Source organism: Chiloscyllium plagiosum, chromosome 1 (assembly GCF_004010195.1).
Source record: "Chiloscyllium plagiosum isolate BGI_BamShark_2017 chromosome 1, ASM401019v2, whole genome shotgun sequence".
Taxonomy (NCBI): Eukaryota; Metazoa; Chordata; class Chondrichthyes; order Orectolobiformes; family Hemiscylliidae; genus Chiloscyllium; species Chiloscyllium plagiosum.
In genome coordinates, this window is record NC_057710.1 from 20763777 (window position 1) to 20782876 (window position 19100).

The following is a 19100-nucleotide window of genomic DNA, read 5'->3' on the forward strand; positions in this document are numbered from 1 at the left end:
TTTTGTAAACACACCATCAAATCATAAATTTGACAACTTAAATAATTAGCAAATTACAAATGGTAGTCAACTAGAGCAGTTTAGGAACAAAATCTAAATGGAGTCAGAGGAGGTGATAATGCACTCCAACCCCTGTAATCACTCTATAAAGGTTTTGAGGGTGTTGGTGGAACTATTCCACCTATATTTTTGAAAAACAAATTAAGTAAGTAGAAAAAACTAAACAACAACAATTAACAAGTATTCCCACCTTATTCTACCTTTTGTTTGAGGGGATTCTAAATCTCCTCATCATATTTTATTTTTTATTCTCTTTTTTCTTATTATTTCCCCTTCCCATACTACCACCAAACAGTTGTAATGCTTATTTCTCCTCAGCCCCTATGTTGTGTGTGTGTAGGTGCAGGACACAATGAAGAAACATCAAGTGCAGAAAACCTCACTCGTATTCCACCACCAGGAAGAAACAACATCCAAGTGGCCAGTGACAAGTGATGCCCTCTTCAATGCCATTGCTATGTGAACGAAAGAGTGAAGGGGAGGGCAGGGATTAAAACAAAATGGAGTTGGAGGGAGAAATAAAACACTCCACACCCCATGGTACCCACCTCTTCCTGAAAACCCTGAAAACCACGTGCTCCTTCTCCAGGGACACCCGGGGCCGAACATAACCATGAAACAGGGGCAGGCAGTCGGCCATAACGACCCCTCCACTGCCCACTGCCTGGACCTGTTTATAGACAACCCAACCAGGCCCAGGAACAGACCCATGAAAAGATCCTCTGACTTGTCCAATTCTGTCTTTACTTTTACCCAATCAATTAATTCATCAATTAACTCTCATCACTTGTTTAATGACTTGCAGACTCTTCCTTCTCTTTGTTTATTTTTGCTCAAGAAGTTTATCTGTCTTCAACATTTTATCGAAAGAGAATATTTTTCATTATTCTCTGTCTTATTTTATAATGTACCCAATTACTATTAAAATAGATTTTTTTTCATATTCAAGATAATTCAATCTACTGACAGAGCTGGTTAAATCTAAATGGACACTGATGCTAGACTGGGACTGTGGCGGGCAGTTAGGAAATAAACAAAAGGAAAATCCATACCTGACCCGATCTTCACCAAACTGACTGCTGCCAATGCATCTGCCTATGACAGTATCAACAGTATTGACCACCACACAGTCTTTGTGGAGATGAAATCCCATTTTCACATTGAGGATACCCTCCTTCATGTTGTATGCCATTATCACAACGTTAAGTTGGACAGAATTTGAACAAATTTATCAACTACAATGTGAGCATCAATGAGGTGCTGTGAGCCATCAGCAGCAGCAAAATTGTATTCAATAACAGTCTGGAATCTCATGGCCAGGATTATACCCTATTCGACCATAACCATCAAGCACAGAGATGAGTTCTGGTTCAATGGTGGAGTTGGGGGGGCGGGGTGATAGCTTTGTGGTATTATTACTAGATTATGAATCCAGTGACTCAGATGACATTCTGAGCACAGCGGTTCACAAACGCACTCTGCCAGATGGTGAATTTTGAACTCGAAAACAAAAATCTGTAGTTAAGGGTCTAATGCGGCCACAAAACCCTTGTCAGTTATCGGGGAAGAACCCATCTGGTTCACTAATGTCTTTTAGGTGATGGAAGCTGCTGTTTTCAGATAATCTGAGCTACATGTGACTCCAAAGTCACAGCAATATGGTTGACTCTTAATGATCCTCTGGGCAATAGGAGATGAGCAATATATACTGGATTATCCAGCAATGCCTATGTTCCTTGAATGAATTTTTAAAAAACAATGTGAAAATAAAGAGTGCAATGGGAATGCCAGGAGCAGCACCAGACATATCTAAAAGTGAGATGTCAACCTGGTGAAACTACAAAACTGGTCTACATGCATGTTACCCAGCACAGGAACATGAAATTGACAATGAGGATGGATGCATTATACTTAAATTTCCGGAAGACTTTTGATAAGGTGCCACATCATAATAGAAAATGAAAGATCATGTGGAGGGGCTAGCATACTGGAAAGCCTGCAAAATTAGCTGGCTAACAGGAAGCAGAATGTCAGTGTAAGTAGATACTTTTCAGATTGGCAAATATTAATTCTCTGGTGAATGTGATTTTCATGAGTTCCTCCCTCAAAGTTCCCAAATTATTACTGCTTCTATGATATTATTAATGAACCTCTGTAATAAAAACCGATATTAAATACCTCCCCAACATATCTGCCTTTTCCCTTTTCCACATTAGTAATTCCCCAGTTTTGCTTTCTATACACCAGTGCTCACTGTATTAACCCTTTTCCTCTTGAAACAAATATTGACTCTCTTACAATCTATATCTATGTTTCTGGGAGCCCTTTCTCATACTCTTAATTTTTTGCTCTCTTAATTTTAGTCACTCTTGCTTTATAAAAATATTTCGATCAGTTTTCTAATATGCCACCTCTCTTTACTCGTGGGGACATAGGCATCACTAGCTGGCTGGTATTTATTGCCTAGTTACCCTTGAGAAGGTGAAGGTGATCTGCCGTCTTGAACTGCTGCAGTCTACGTGCTATAATTATAACTGTGATTTGTATAATTATGTGCTTTTTCTTTTAGTTAATGTTATCTTTAACACTTGTAGTTAACCACAGGTATTGGGTCTGTCCCTTGGAACTGTTCTTACTCATTGTTACACATCTCTTTCTGTAACTTCTAAAATATCTCCTTAACTTTCTGCCGCAGTATCTTTTTTTGTCCTTTACCCAAATTTGTCAATTCATTTTACACGTTTTATGCCCTCATAATTATTCTTATATTTTTTTAAAATGCAGACTTCAACCCAACCTCTCTCCCTCAAATGGAATGTAAAATTCATTCATATTATAATCACTTCCACCAAGGGTGGTGCTTATAGCACTTCAAAGTTTTAACCCTTTCAAATCCATCCATGACATAAGCCATATCCTTCCTCCCCACCTGCCATTATAATTTTTTTTATCTGAAGGAATGGGCACCATCAACAGAGTGGCATTGATCACGTTGATAACTCTCTGCAAAGAATTAACAAAGTGAACAGTGCACTTCAAACATACTTCCTAAACATAAAGATGGGCACACTACCATTTCTCAACTTCTCCAATTCAATTATTCTTTTCTTTCAGAATGGGTAAAGTGGCCTGTTTCTCATCATTCAGAAGCAGCACATTTTGCTATGGTAGCAATACGTTTTCCGAGAAATGTCATTTTACAATGCATTGTTTAGTTTCTCAGAAACCTGCTTTGGGAAAGAAAGACCATACAATTCCTCACTATCAGCAATTTACACAAATACAATTCATTCTATTTTCTAAAGAATGAGGCCAACTCAAAATTACTTGATTTCCTCCAAAGTGTCTGCTAGATCAAATGGTTCTGCTGTGGTAAAGATTGCTATTGTTCTCCCGAATGTGTTAGTCAATTACAAACAATTGGTTGTGCTGCTCTAGTATTAACTCAACAACCTGCTTTATGTAATCCTGTTTAACTCTCTAAAGCAGTAATGATTTCTCTCAAAGTAGTGTGGCCCAGAAACCTAGAAACAATACAAGCGATGAACCCATGGTCTGGCATTGTCAGCAAAGGGGAACTCCTGAGATGACAAACCTGGGCAAATACATGAATAGGAAAGGAATAGAGGGATACAGATTGTGTAAGTGAAGTACAGTTTTAGTATGGAAGGGCCAAATGTGTTGGCATCAGCTTGGCGGGCTGAAGGGCCTGTTCCTGTGCTTTATTGTTCTGTGTAGAGGAAATACAGCACACTTTATTCTCACAACACAGTTAAAATACAAGCAAAAAAGGAATTGGCATAACTTTATTGGAATATCTAATAAAGTAATAGACTATTTAACTATTAACTAACAACTGTTCCAATGTAGCAGCATCCCACAAATACACCCTTGGCAAAGGCAAATTCAGGAAAACAGATTTTCCTCATGTGCTATCTGCAATCCAGCAGAAAGGAACAATAAAAGAAACAATTTAACAGCAGAGAGAGAATTCAAGCTTTTTAAGCAGCAGATAGGGAGCTGCATCTAACAACTTCAACAGCCAACTCCGAACTCCATTGAAAAGTAAAACTAAAACCCTGGATTTGTGTGCGCCTGACTCCACCCACTCATGCTTCTTTTGTCTAATTGCAAAAAACACCTGGGAGCTCAAAGCTTCCCCAGCGCTACTGAAGTAGACATTCCATTACCACTGTGACATTGCCTCTCTGCAAGAGAAACAGCACTGAACAAATCTCTCTTAAAGGCACAGTACCATCATATTGCACTGTGTCTTTAAGAGAGATTTCTGTCTTCCAACCAGTTTTCTATCCATCCCAATGCATTACCCCAATCCCACGTACTTTAACCTAATGCATTGATGTTTTATGTGGAACTAATGCACTGATGTTTTATGTAGAAGCCAACCACCTGTGTATCCACATTTCTAGGGCCATTTCCTTAATTTCTGTAAGAAATAGATATCAGGCACTGGACATTTATTGACCTTCAATCCCATCAGTTTCTCCCAACACCATTTTCCTCAGTTCCTCCCTCTCACTAAACCCTTTGTTCCTAATATTTCTATTGCGCTATTTGTGTTGCCCTTTGTAAACATAGATTTGAAGAATATATTTAGTGGGTCAGCCATTTCTCTATTCCCCCTTATACATTCCCCTGTTTCTGATGATAAAGGACATACATTTGTCTTCACCAGTCTCTTTACTTCCCTAATTGTTGGCCAGTGATGCACTCATCCCATGGAAATAAAAAAAAGATTTCTTATTATCTTTATGGATGTGAGTTCATTCTCCCACTTACAAATTTATACATTCCCACAAAAAGCTCAGTTGAAAGGTGATTAATCTGACATTAGCTCTATTTTCCTCTCTCTACAGATGTTGCCAGTCCTGCTAACTATTTCCAACATTTTCTGATGCTTTTCCAGAAATTCTTGCTGCTTGAGGCAATGTGTGATGTCAGGCTGAACTTTACAGAAACACTTGTTGTACATTGCACCATTTTTGTGGATTTAGAGATTAGATATTGAGGATAACAGCCACGATCTGTTCCTGTTGGATCAGACTCTGACTCCTCAAGTATTGACATTTTTCAGATGGCAAGTGGTTCTGGGCACTGTTACTAAATCGCTTGACATGATTGAGAAGACATTATTTTACAAGTAGACTGGAAATTTTGTCACTTGCAATGCATTCCAGAAAAATAATTTTCCAATTGGATACAATGATAGGGAGAACCACTAGAGCAGGAGAATTCTACCGAAGTCTCAATAGCTCCAAATAACCACTGATCAGCTATCCATTGCATCACATTCAGTCAAATCTTTGTGGAGGAATCCAAAATTGTTGCTTAATTTATGAAGTAGATGAGAAAGAAAACACAACATGAAGTCCTGGAAATACTCAACAGGTCAAGCAACAGTGGAGTTAACATTTCACATGGGTGATGATTTTCTGGATCCTTCTACTGGGAGATTATTAACCTCAAATGTGAGGTCCTTTACTTGTCTCTTTGAGATCTCTTTCATGGACCAATGAAGGGAGACGGTGATGGCTCCCTGGCTTGCTAGCATGTGGCTATTTCCAAAGAACCATCAATCTGCCGAATTATTGGAGGTCAGTCTGACTTTGGGAAGATGTGAATAGGTAAAAAATGTTGACGACAGCATAAAATTATAACAGGACTTTGTATGATTAGATGAATGGGAAAAGCTGTGGCAAATGGATTTTTGTACAAGTAGGTGTGAGGTGATGCATTTCAGATGAAAAAGGATTGATCAGGGCTTTATTTAGAGTTAAATACAGTGGATATCCAACAAGATTTGGGGGATCAGGTGAATACCTCTGTAAAATGCCACAAACCGACACACAAAATAGTCTAGAAGGCTAATAGAATGCTGGCCTTCATATCAAAAGGGCTGAACTGTAAGAATGCAAATGTTGTGCTCCACTTATAAAAAAACCCTCGTAAGATCCCACTGAGAGAATTGTAACCAGCTCTGCACATCACAGCTTAGGAAGGATGTTTTGCTCCTGGACAGAGTTCAACACAGGTTTACAAGAATGATATCTGGACTTCAGGGGTCAAGTTATAAGAAGAGATTAGACAAATTAAGCCTTTATTCTCTCTGTTGTGCCTTTATTTAAGAAAAGTTGTGAGGCGAAGCCAGAGAACTATGGGCCGGGAGTCCTGATATTGGTGGTGGATGGGGTTGTTGGAGGTGATTCTGAAAGATAGGATTTACATACATTTGGAGAGGCAAGGAATGATGAGGAATAGTTTTCATTGGGATAAGGATCACCATCATTACTCAGACAGAGAGTTGGGATGTCATGTGGAAGTTGCACAGGACGTTGATGAGGCCTCCTCTCGAGTACTGTGTGCAGTTCTGGTCATCCTGCTATAGGAAGGATATTATTATATTGCAGAGAATTCAGAAAATATTTACAGGATGTTGCTGGAAATGGAGGGTTTGACTTAATAAAATAGGCTGGATAGGCTGGGACATTTTTCATGGAGAGTAGGATATTGAAGGGTGAACTTACAGAGAAAAATCATGAGGGGCAGAAGTAAGGTGAATAGCAAAGATTTTTTTTTCACCTAGGGTGGGTGACTTCAAAACTTATGGCCATATTTGTAAGGTGAGAGGAGAAAGTTTTAAAAGGACATGAGGGTATTCTTTTAATACAGAGAGTGATTCGTGTGTGGAAAAAACTGCCAGAAGAAATGGTAGATGCAGGTACAGTTCCAACCTTTAAAAAGACATTTGGATAAGTACATGAAGAGGAGAGGATTGAAGGTATGTAGGCCAAATGTCAGCAAGTGGGATTAGTTTAGTTTGGGAACATGGTCGATGTGGACTAGACCCATCTTCCTCAAATGGGGATAGATACTAATTCAATCTTTAAATTTAAATCTGAGAGACAAACGTATGGGCCTAAGACAGGATATGGAATTAGGCCACAGGTCAGCCATGATCCTATTGAATGGTGGAGCAGGCTCGAGGGGCTGAATGGCCTATTCCTGTTCCTATGCTCCTAAATCAGCCCCCACTGCTACCTGACCCTGGGCAACTCACACAGAGTCTGTTCAGCATCGTGACCAGAGTTGACCATCTGAATTGTCCCAAAATCCCAGTGAACCTGCCTGTCCACAGCTGGCAATAGCATACATGGAATAGTGCCTCTTCAACAGCTACACTGGCACCATCTCCCACCTTTTCCCTCCATACACCAATAACTGTATCGGTGCTGCCTCATGGTCCCAGAAGGAGCTTGAACAGTTTATTTACCACACCAACACCTTCCACCCCGACCTCAAATTCACCTGGTCCATCCGTGATATCTCCCTCCCCTTCCTGGACCTCTCCGTCTCCATCTCCGGTGATCGGAGACCAACATCTACTACAAACTCACCAAATCCCACAGCTACCTTGACTACACTTCCTCCCACCCCACCTCCTGTAAAATCCCTACTCCCAAGTCTTCCGCCTCTACCATATCTGCTCCCAGAAGGAGCAATTCCACTCCAGGATATCCCAGATGTCTTCCTACTTCAAGGACCGCAATTTTCCCTCCTCAGTGATCAATGGTGCCCTCAGTCGCATCCCCTCCATTTCCTGCACTTCTGCCATTGAACCCCATTACGCCCCTGCAACTCCAACAAAGATAGAACCCCCTTGTCCTCACATTCCACCTCATCAGTCTCCAAATCCAGCACATCATCCTCTGCCATTTTCATCACTTACAGTCAGAATCCACCACCAAAAATATATTTCCCTCCCCACCCCTAAGTGCATTCTGTAGGGACCATTCCCCCCTGACTCCCTCGTTACATCCACATTCCCCATCAAATCCTTCTCCACTCCCAGCGCCTTCCCCTGCCATCGTAAATGGTACAAAACCAGCTCCCACGCCTCCCCCTGCCCAAGGCCCTAAAGGATCATTCTAAATCAGGCAGAGATTTACTTGTACATCCTCCAACCTCATTTACTGCATCCAGTTCTCTTGATGTTGTTTTCTCTACACCGAAGCAACCGAGTTCAAACTTGCGGGACAGTTCAGGGAACATCTCTTGTCCATAAGCAACAACCAACCCACCTTCCTGTGGCCATCCATTTTAAGTCCCCCCTCCCACTCCCACCATTACATGTCCATTCTGAGCCTGTTCCACCGCCTACACAAAGCAACCTGCAAATTGGAGGAGGACGCCTCATCTTCCACCTCGGGAGGCTACAACCATGCAGCATGAATGTTAAATTCACTAGTTTCCAAATCTCCGCTCGCGCCCCCCACCACCACCCTCCCAGGTCCAACCCTCCAACTCAGGTCCATCCTGTTGACCTGACCTACCTCATTATCTTCCTTCCAACCTACCTGCTTCACAATTCCCACCAACCTATCACTATCACCTCCTCTCTTCGCCCCATGTATCATCATCCCACCTACCTTTCCCCTGTCCCACTGCCCCTGTTTGTTTCTCAGCCCCCATCCGCCTCCCCAGTCCTGAAGAAGGTTAAAGCCCAAAATATTGACTCTATTGCTTCTTGGATGCAGACTGACCTGCTATTCCTTTTCCAGTGCCACACTTTATCAACAATAACATTCTTTCAGCCAACTCTGTTTGATGCCTGTCTTGTTGACCATTTTTTGTGCCAGATGGCCAGCATCCTCACTATTTTGTGTTTGTCATGAAGAGGTTGCTGTAATTATTAGCTTTTCAACTGCAAGTTGAGAGAACATGGCACCATCTACATCCAACAGAGCTAAGGTTGAGAGGGTGGAGAGCAGCAAAATCCTTGAGGGACAATGACTGACAGCCTGTCCGGGACCTTGCATGTACCTCTGACAGTCAGGGAGGCACAGCAACACCTTTTCTTCCTCAGGAAGCTCAGGAAATTCCTCACGTCCATAAGGTCCCTCACCAACTTTAGAGATGCACCATAGAAAGTATTCTATCCAGGTACATAACAGCCCAGTACGCCAATTGCTCTCCCCAGGACCGTAAGAAACTACAAAAGGTTGTGTGTGCAGCCCAGACCATCACGGAGGCCAACCTCCCATCCAGGGACTCCATGCACATGCCTTGTTGTTGCAGAAAGGCTGCCAACATAATCAAAGACCCCTCCCACCCCGGTAATCTCTCCTACAACCTCTTCCATTAGGAAGAAGATACAGAAGCTTAAACACACACACCAGCAGGTTCAGGAACAGATTCTACCCTGCCACTGATAGATTGATGAATGGACATCTTGCGTCAAATAATGCTAACCTCACCTAGCGCACACCCTGTGCAACGTAACCTGAATGTCTCGAAGTATATTTTTACACCCTGTGATCTGTACACTCTTGCTTACTATGATCTGTCTGTACTGCTCCTAAACAAAGCTTTTCACTGTATTTCAGTACATGACAATCAATCAATGAATCAATTTGTGCATGCGTCTTTACTCAAACTGTACACGAAGGGGATTTCAGGATGTGGCCCACAATGTTGCTTCTAGAAAGAGCTGGAGTGGAAGGGTGACTCATCTCCCTTGAGATTTGTAGATGATATAAACACTAAAAATGAGCAAGGAGGAGGAAGTTTGGCAGTTTTGTGCACTGACTGCCATACCACCTCCAGAATTTCCCTGGGAGCAGAAACATACAGTCAGATGGATAACATTTGTGAATGAGCAGTGCGTACATTTTATGATATATGACTTTGCACAGGTTTAAAAACAAATGAAGCTACCGAGGTCAAGTTTGAAAATATGTATTGAAACTCAGAACAGGCAATTTGTGTGATTCCTATTTCCACGTAAAACAATAAAGATTAATTGTCACACCCAGATGATTTAGTCAGGATGTCCTTTATTTAACATGGCATTGAGTGGTACTTTCTACATAGAAAGTATTTCAGAACCTGGAAGGCTGGTTTGTAATGCAGACTGATGCCAACATGGTGTGTTCAATTCCTACATCAGCTGAGGTTAGTATGAAGGACTCTAATTCTCAACTTCTCCCCACTAAACCACTCATCCTGTCTCTCTCTCTCTGTCTCTGTATCATGAGAATCATGAATCCCTACACTGTGGAAACAGGCTATTCACCCTATCAATCCAAGCCAACCATCATATCCTTGTAACTCTGCATGTCCCATGGCTACATCACCTAGCATGCATATCCCTGGGCATCTCTAGACACCATGGGCAATTTAGCACGGCCAATCCACCTAACTTGCACAACTTTGGACCGTGGGAGGAACCCAGAGCACCCGGAGCAAATTCACACAGACACGGGGAGAATGTGCAAACTCCACACAGACAGTCGACCAAGGCTGGACCGGGTCCCTGGTTTTGTGAGGCAGTAGTGTTAACCACTGAGTCACCGGGCCATCCTATGAAAGCAGCCCTATGGTCTGATAAGACTATGATGTTTTACCTTTACTCCAGAATCTTGAACACAAATCAAGATTGACACTTGAGTGAAGAATAGAGGGAATGCTACAATTTTGGAGGGATGTGTTAAACTGAAGCCTAATCTGCCATTTCATGTCAATGTAAGATAATTACTCAGCGTTATTTTGAAGAGCAAGCGAAGTCTCTCTCTGGTGCCTTGACCAAGATTTGTCCCTTAATTGATTATGATGTTGCTGTTTGTGACAGCAGTTTGTGTTACCGTTATCCATAGGAGCAGAATTACACCATTTAGCCCATCACGGCTGCTCCACTATTTGATCATGGCTGTTGTGTTTCTTAACCCTTCCTATAGCTCTTGACTCCCTCATTTATCAAGGACCCATTTACTTCTGTTTTAAATGCCCTTAATAACTTGGACTCCACAGCCCTCTGTGGCAATACATTCCATAGATTCGCCACCCTCTGGCTGAAGAAATTCCTGCCTATCTCAGTTTTAAAGGGTTGCCCCTTCACTTAGAGGCTGTGCCCTCAGGTCCTAGTCTCTCCTACTAGTGGAAACACCTCCTCCAGTCTTGACAATGCTATCAAGAAAGAACAAAGATGAGGAGGACTTTACAACCCCAGCCAGTGGTTTTGAAAGCAAAGGTGAAAATAAAAGCTAGGATCTGGCATGCCTACTGCGCCCGACCCCACTCCCATTCTTTGTGTGTCAAAACGCTTCCCAATATCTCTCCTGAATGGTCTGGCACGAAATCTCAGAGTAGGCCCCTCATTCTAGAAGCCCCAACTATGGAAATAGTTTACCTTTATCTACCCAGTCTTTTCCTGTTGAAACCTTGAAATGGGCATAGGTTGGTGCAGACTTGATGGGCCAAGTGGCCTCTTCTGGCTGTATGATTCTATGACTTTCTCAAAGCCTGTGTGCAGTCCCAGGAGCGGAGGAAGGGAGCCTGACCAATTATGGTAAGATTGTAATTCAGAGATTTGATTTGATTTAGACTTTATTATCACATTCTCAAGTATGTAAGTACAGGAGTACAATGAAAAGTTTTCAATCTTATATAATTAGGTAAAACACTTAAGAACAAGATAGAAAGAAATAAGGAACAAAGTTAAAAATTAAACATTACAGTCCTTCGTATTATTAAGTCTTTCTGAAGTGCTTAGCCATGCTTGGAGCATAGCCTGCACCACCATTCAATATGGTCATGGCTGATCATCCTTAATCAGTATCCTGTTCCTGCCTTATCTCCATAACCCTTGATTCCACTATCTTTGAGAGCTCTATCCAACTCTTTCTTAAATGAATCCAGAGACTGGGCCTCCACTGCCCTCTGGGGCAGAGCATTCCACACAACCACCACTCTCTGGGTGAAGAAGTTTCTCCTCATCTCTGTCCTAAATGGTCTACCCTGTATTTTTAAGCTATAATGTGCACTGGATTCTCAGTCCCATCTTCAATCCACGCTCTGGGCATCGGGAACTCTCCGACAGTCTCGGATCAAGCCCCCAGCTGCTGCCTCATACCAGACATCTAGCCAACTGCCAAATTCAATGAGCCCAATACTGCTGCTGCCATTCTCCAAAAGGTAAGTCATTAGAAAAAAACCTAAAAGAAAGCTAAAACCAAACAAAAGAAAAAAAAATGAGAAAGGAAGAAAAAGAAAAGGAAGGAGAGCAGATTGAATTGACAAGCCTCCTCCATCAGCATCTTACAGAGACACCAACCAACTTGAATCCGCACTGGGCCTACTCGTCATTGATGCCAATGCCACAATCAAGACCCTCAACAAGTGATAAGTAAAAATAAGATTTTTAAAAATGAGAAAAGAGAGTAAAAAAGGAAAGGAACAATATTATATTTTTTTCAGCTTATTTATTGTAAGATTGGTTTTTAGTACTTTAGTTTGTAGCCAGCTGGTTTTGTGAGTGTCTGAAGTTAATGATTAACTTTCAGGTATTTCTATAGCCAGAGAGATTTCATTTAAACTGTTTTTGAGACCTGACTTTAAAGTGACTGGATTTATGCAACGGTAACAGATCTGTGTTTTCTTTATATTGTTTTGTGACCCAGCAGGGTAAATAAGAGGTCTTGAGGTTTATTAGAAATCTGAAACTCTGGTGTGCGTATTGTACAGGAGATGTGTCAGGTTAAATACAAAGCTTGTTTTCTTCCTTTCCAATTGCTGAGGGAGCGTTTTGGGATCAAAGGGATTATACTTCTCCAGTCTGTTTAAAAATATTTTTCTGTTTGTATGATGAATAGATAGTTTGGTTTATCCCATTTTATCTCCATTTCTTTTGTTAATAAACTTTTGTTCTTTTGTTAATGCAAATTCTGTAGCACTGCATGTTTATATTTTAATGATCAACCATTTCATTGAAATTAAAACAAATCAAAATATCAAGCCAGATTCTTGTCTGAGCACTGATTTTTCCAGTAATGACATCAGCTGGGATCATAACAGAATAAACCTGGAATAAAAAGCTAGCATTCTTGAAACAAAACGATGGATTTAACAACAAAAATATGAATGTTTTTTGCTGCTTAATTCAACAAATGGATATCAATCTTTGGTACAACCCTTACTATCAGTATCCTGGATCTTACCATAATGCAGAATCTAGACTAAACCAGCCAGCCATGATTTGGTGGCATGGTGGATCATTGGTTAGCATTGCTGCCTCACAGTGCCAGAGACCCAGGTTCAATTCCAACCTGAGCGACTGTCAATATGGAGTTTGCATATTCTCCCTGTGTCTGCATGAGTTTCCTCCAGGTGCTCCGATTTCCTCCCACGGATGTGCAAGCTCGGTGGATTATCCATGGGAAACGCAGGATGGTAGGGAGTGAGGTTGGGTGGGATATTCTTTGATGGTTTGGTGTGGACTCAATGGGCCAACTTCACTACTTCCACACTGTCAGAATTCTACATAAATACAGTAGCTAGAAAAAGCAGGTCGGACACGAGGAGCTCAGTGCTGAGTAACTTAACTCCTAATTCCCCAAAGCCTGTTCACCATCGACAAAACACAAGTGAGGAGTATGATGGAATATTCCCCACTTGTGTCATTGACTGTAGCTCCAATGACACTCAAGAAGCTTGACACCATCCAGGACAAATGTCAAGTTGGGTTCTTTCTTCTTTCAGTGTCACTGAGTCAAAACCCTGGAAGCTCCTTCCTAAACGCACTGTGTATGGACCTACACCACAAGAATTGCAGTGATGAAAGGCAGCCACTCAACATCACAGTCACCAGGCCAATTAGGGATGGTCAATAAATGTGATGTAGGCAGTGGTGCCACACCCCATGAATGAATAAAAATCAAAACTGCAACCAAGGGAGCAGTCCGAGGGGGATGTTTGTTCATGTTTGCAAGAGTAGATTTCTGTGCTCAGAACTAAGTATTTAAAGGGACCTGATTTATTATCAGGAGGATATTTACAATTAACAGGAATTCATCACTTCAGAGTGATTCTATGGCTATTTACTCAGAACACCCTTGGGCTTTGGATGAGCAGATACACCAAGAATGGTTTGTAATCTGTTTGAAATGTATAACTATGAGTGTGAGAGATTATTGTTGGAAATTATCTGTGTTTTTGTCAAACAATCTGCTTAGATTATTTATTGTATATACAATATGATCCATAAATAGATTAGAATTTTTCATTGTTTGTCTCAGCTAAGAATGCTTTGCATTTAATATGAATTTGTGTTCTCTTAGTTAAAAATCACACAAAACCAGGTTATAGTCCAACAGGTTTAATTGAAAGCATGAGCTTTTGGAGCACTTCTCTTTCATCAGATGGTCCACGTTCATGTGCTCTTTAACTTTGTACAGCCCAGTCCAACACCGGCATCTCCAAATCATGTGTTGTCTTACATTCTTATATCAGAACAACAGAATAACCAATCAAAGACAGAAGGTTATTCCCTATTGCTTCTCTACTTTTGGAATCTTGAGAATTCTTGATATGTATCATTCCATCGTTGGTGGCCATATTTCAGCTGCTGAGGCCCTAAGCTCTGGAACTCCTGCTCCACATCGCTCTTCTCCTTCAAGCTGCTCCAAATGTTTGGTCATTTGACCCATTACCTTTTTATATGGTGCGGTGTCATATTCCATTTCTTCACTCTCCCATAAAATGTCATGGAATCATAAAATCACTGAAGTGCAGAAAGAGGCCATTCACCCTATCAAGTCCACATTGACCCTCCAAAAAGCATCCCTCCCAAGCCCAACCCTCGCTCTATCCCCAAAACCGTTTATTTATCATGGCTAACCAACCTAGCCTGCACATCCCTGGAAGCTCTGGGAAATTTAGCATGATCAATCCACCTAACCCGCATATCTTTGGAGAGTGGAAGGAAACCGGAGTACCCAGAGGAAACCCATGCAGACACGGGGAGAATGTGCAAGCTCCACAGAGACAGTCACCCGAGGCTGGAATTGAATCTGGGACTCTAGTGTTGTGAGGTAGCAGTGCTAATCATAGAGCCACCTTAATTTATTTTAAATCATTGAATACATTTATTTATGATATGTAAAGAAACAATATGGTGTCCATTAAACACATTATTCCTCTTCTCATTCCTTGATAGACATTACAAACACTTCCAGTATACCTATACAGCATCTCAAAGGATATAAACTACAACCCCAAGAGCTTCAAGGCATTTAATTATGTTACAGGTATTACAGTATATAACTAAGTTAGTGGCATTACAAAAGGCTTTTCTTTCCAGTTCACAGAACACCAAGTACACTGAAGCAAAGGGAGCACATAGAGACAGAACCACATTGTGTCAGATATTCGGGCTGAATGATTTACACACAAATCTCTATCCACAGATATCAAAACTCCTTCAAACTGAAAGCTTGAGTTTAAAATGTTTTACAATGACCTGTTCTTGTGTTTTCACAGTGTCCTGTATTCCCAAGTGACAGACTCAGCTATGTTCAATTTCAGCCATAACAGCTCAAGATGAGGCAGCATTAGTTAAATTGAAGTAATTTGCTCCCACAGTAGTTCTGCGCTTTTGCAATCTAATGATGCCAGCAAATACTATTAGGGATTAGGAAAAAAAAATCTCACCATGAGCTTCATCCTGAGGATGATCTAGTGAAAATGAATAATAAGACTTGTCTGCAGCTAAGTATGATATTCACAGTGGGTGTTACAATTTATCCCATTTAGTCTAACCATACAATAAGGGATCATTAAGCCTAAAAGTGGTAGATATAAAGATAATATGTTTTAATTCTGATTGAATACTTCGAGCTCATTGCTTATCGGGAGAATATGACCAGGCAGAGTTTCCTCGCTGTTCAGACTCTTCAATTTGTAGCCATTACATTCTCACCACTTTACCAGGAACACATCACCTGCTTCATCTGAATTACTTGGCTAATAATATGACATTTATTCTGACTTGGTGCATTTGATCAATGTTGTGAACAATTTTCTTTCATTAAAACCAGTTTGATGCCAATATCAATGTAAACGCCCAGGGTACATATCATCCAGTAGGACTATGGTATGAAAGGTAGTACATTCAAAGCTGTCCAAACAGCCCTTACTTTTCTCCATCTTCCCTGGAATTATCTTATTTTCTGTGGCTGAGCTGGAATCAATTACTAAATGTGATGAACTATTGAGTTCCTGTGTAATTAGTTTCAAAGAGATTTTTGTAGATATAAATGATCATGATTTTCACTGCTGACAGTGAGCCATGGAAGCAGTCATTAAAACAGGTCCCCCAGGAGTTGGGTCCTAAGCAGTCTCTTAGAAGTACAAGAGAGAGAAAGAGAGAGGTGGCAAGATTGAAGGAGGATGTGTCAAAGTTAAGAATGCCAGTAGTGAAAATCGGGAATACATGAGAGGCCAGAATAGGAAGACTTCAGGGGAAGAGTTGTCAGGCTGGAGTACAGTGAGGCAAATCCATATTGATGCTTGAATTTACCACCTTGACACTATGGCAAAGTGCAAGGGTCGTTGGTGTAATGCACTTCCAACAAACCTCCTTTGTCTGTATTCTGCCTCGGACCTGAATACTTTATCAATGATAGAGGATAGACTGCTGGTGAGTAGAAGGAAGCATATGTCAGGTACAGACAGGATAGATCGAGTGAATCCTTAGAAGAATATAAAGGCAGTAGGAGTATACTTAAGAGGGAAAATCAGGAGGGCAAAACGGGGACATGAGATAGCTTTGGCAAATAGAATTAATGAGAATCCAAAGGGTTTTTACAAATATATTAAGGACAAAAGGGTAACTAGGGAGAGAATAGGGCCCCTCAAAGATCAGCAAGGCGGCCTTTGTGTGGAGCCACAAAAAATGGGGGAGATACTAAATGAATATTTTGCATCAGTATTTACTGTGGAAAAGGATATGGAAGATATAGACTGTAGGGAAATAGATGGTAACATCTTGCAAAATGTCCAGATTACAGAGGAGGAAGTGCTGGATGTCTTGAAACGGTTAAAGGTGGATAAATCCCCAGGACCTGATCAGGTGTACCCGAGAACTCTGTGGGAAGCTAGAGAAGTGATTGCTGGGCCTCTTGCTGAGATATTTGTATCATCGATAGTCACAGGTGAGGTGCTGGAAGACTGGAGGTTGGCAAAAGTGGTGCCACTGTTTAAGAAGGGCAGTAAAGACATGCCAGGGAACTATAGACTGGTGAGCCTGACCTCAGTGGTGGGCAAATTGTTGGAGGGAATCCTGAGGGACAGGATGTACATGTATTTGGAAAGGCAAGGACTGATTTGGGATAGGCAACATGGCTCTGTGCGTGGGAAGTCATGTCTCACGAACTTGATTGAGGTTTTTGAAGAAGTAACAAAGAAGATTGATGAGGGCAGAGCAGTAGATGTGATAAATAAGAACTTCAGTAAGGCGTTCGACAAGGTTCCCCATGGGAGACTGATTAGCAAGGTTAGATCTCATGGAGTACAGGGAGAACTAACCATTTGGATACAGAACTTGCTCAAAGGTAGAAGACAGAGGGTGGTGGTGGAGGGTTGTTTTTCAGACTGGAGGCCTGTGACCAGTGGAGTGCCACAAGGATCGGTGCTGGGCTTTTTGTCATTTACATAAATTATTTGGAATGCGAGCATAAGAGGTACAGTTAGTAAGTTTGCATGATGACACCAAAATTGGAGGTGTAGTGGACAGCGAAGAGGGTTACCTCAGATTACAACAGGATCTGGACCAGATGGAATGCGCGAAGAAGTGGCAGATGGAGTTTAATTCAAAGAAATATGGGTGGCATGGTGGCACAGTGGCTAGCACTGCTGCCTCACAGCACCAGAGACCTGGGTTCAATTCCCGTCTCAGGCAACTGTCTGTGTGGAGTTTGTACATTCTCCCCATGTCTACGTGGGTTTCCTCCGGGTGCTCCGATTTCCTCCCACAGTCCAAAAAAAATGTGCAGGTTAGGTGAATTGGCTATGCTAAATTTCCCGTAGTGTTAGGTGAAGGGGTAAAGGTAGGGGAATGGGTCTGGGTGGATTGCTCTTCGGAGGGTCGGTGTGGACTTGTTGGGCCGAAGGGCCTGTTTCCACACTGTAAGTAAGTAAGCTAATCTAAGCTAAAAAATGGAAGGTGCTGCATTTTGGGAAAGCAAATCTTAGCGGGACTTCTACACTCAATGGTAAGCTCCTAGGGAGTGATGCTGAACAAAGAGACTTTGGAGTGCAGGTTCATAGCTCCTTGAAAGTGAAGTCGCAGGTAGATAGGATAGTGAAGAAGGCGTTTGGTATGCTTTCCTTTATTGATCAGAATATTGAGTACAGGAGTTAGGCGATCATGTTGCAGCTGTACAGGACATTGGTTAGGCCACTGTTAGAATATTGCGTGCAATTCTGGTCTCCTTCCTATCGGAAAGATATTGTGAAACTTGAAAGGGTTCAGGAAAGATTTACAAGGATGTTGCCAGGGTTGGAGGATCTGAGCTACAGGGAGAGGCTGAACAGGCTGGGGCTGTTTTCCCTGGAGCGTCGGAGGCTGAGGGGTGACCTTATAGAGGTTTACAAAATTATGAGGGGCAGTCTTTTCCCTGGGGTCGGGGAGTCCAGAACTAGAGGGCATAGGTTTGTGGTGAGAGGGGAAAGATATGTAAGAGACCTAAGGGGCAACTTTTTCACGCAGAAGGTGGTACGTGTATGGAATGAGCTGCCAGAGAAAGTGGTGGAGGCTGGTACAATTGCAACATTTAAGAGGCATTTGGATGGGTATATGAATAGGAAGGGTTTGGAGGGATATGGGCCGGGTGCTGTCAAGTGGGACTAGATTGGGTTGAGGTATCTGGTCGGCATGGATGGGTTGGACCGAAGGGTCCGTTTCCATGCTGTACATCTTATCTTAGCTGACATGGTTTTGCATAATCAAAATTGTGTTTCTTACCTTTAAGAGCATTTGCCTTTCAGGTCTCCTTGTCCTGTGGGAATACTAACCTCTGGTATTAATCATTCTCTGATGAGTAATTGATTATTAGACAACTGTCATGATTGTGACAGAGTTGAAATGTGTGATGCTGGAAAAGCACAGCAGGCTAGGCAGCATCCGAGGAGCAGGAGAATCGACGTTTTGGGCATAAGCCCTTCTTCAGGAATGCAGCTGGTGTGCC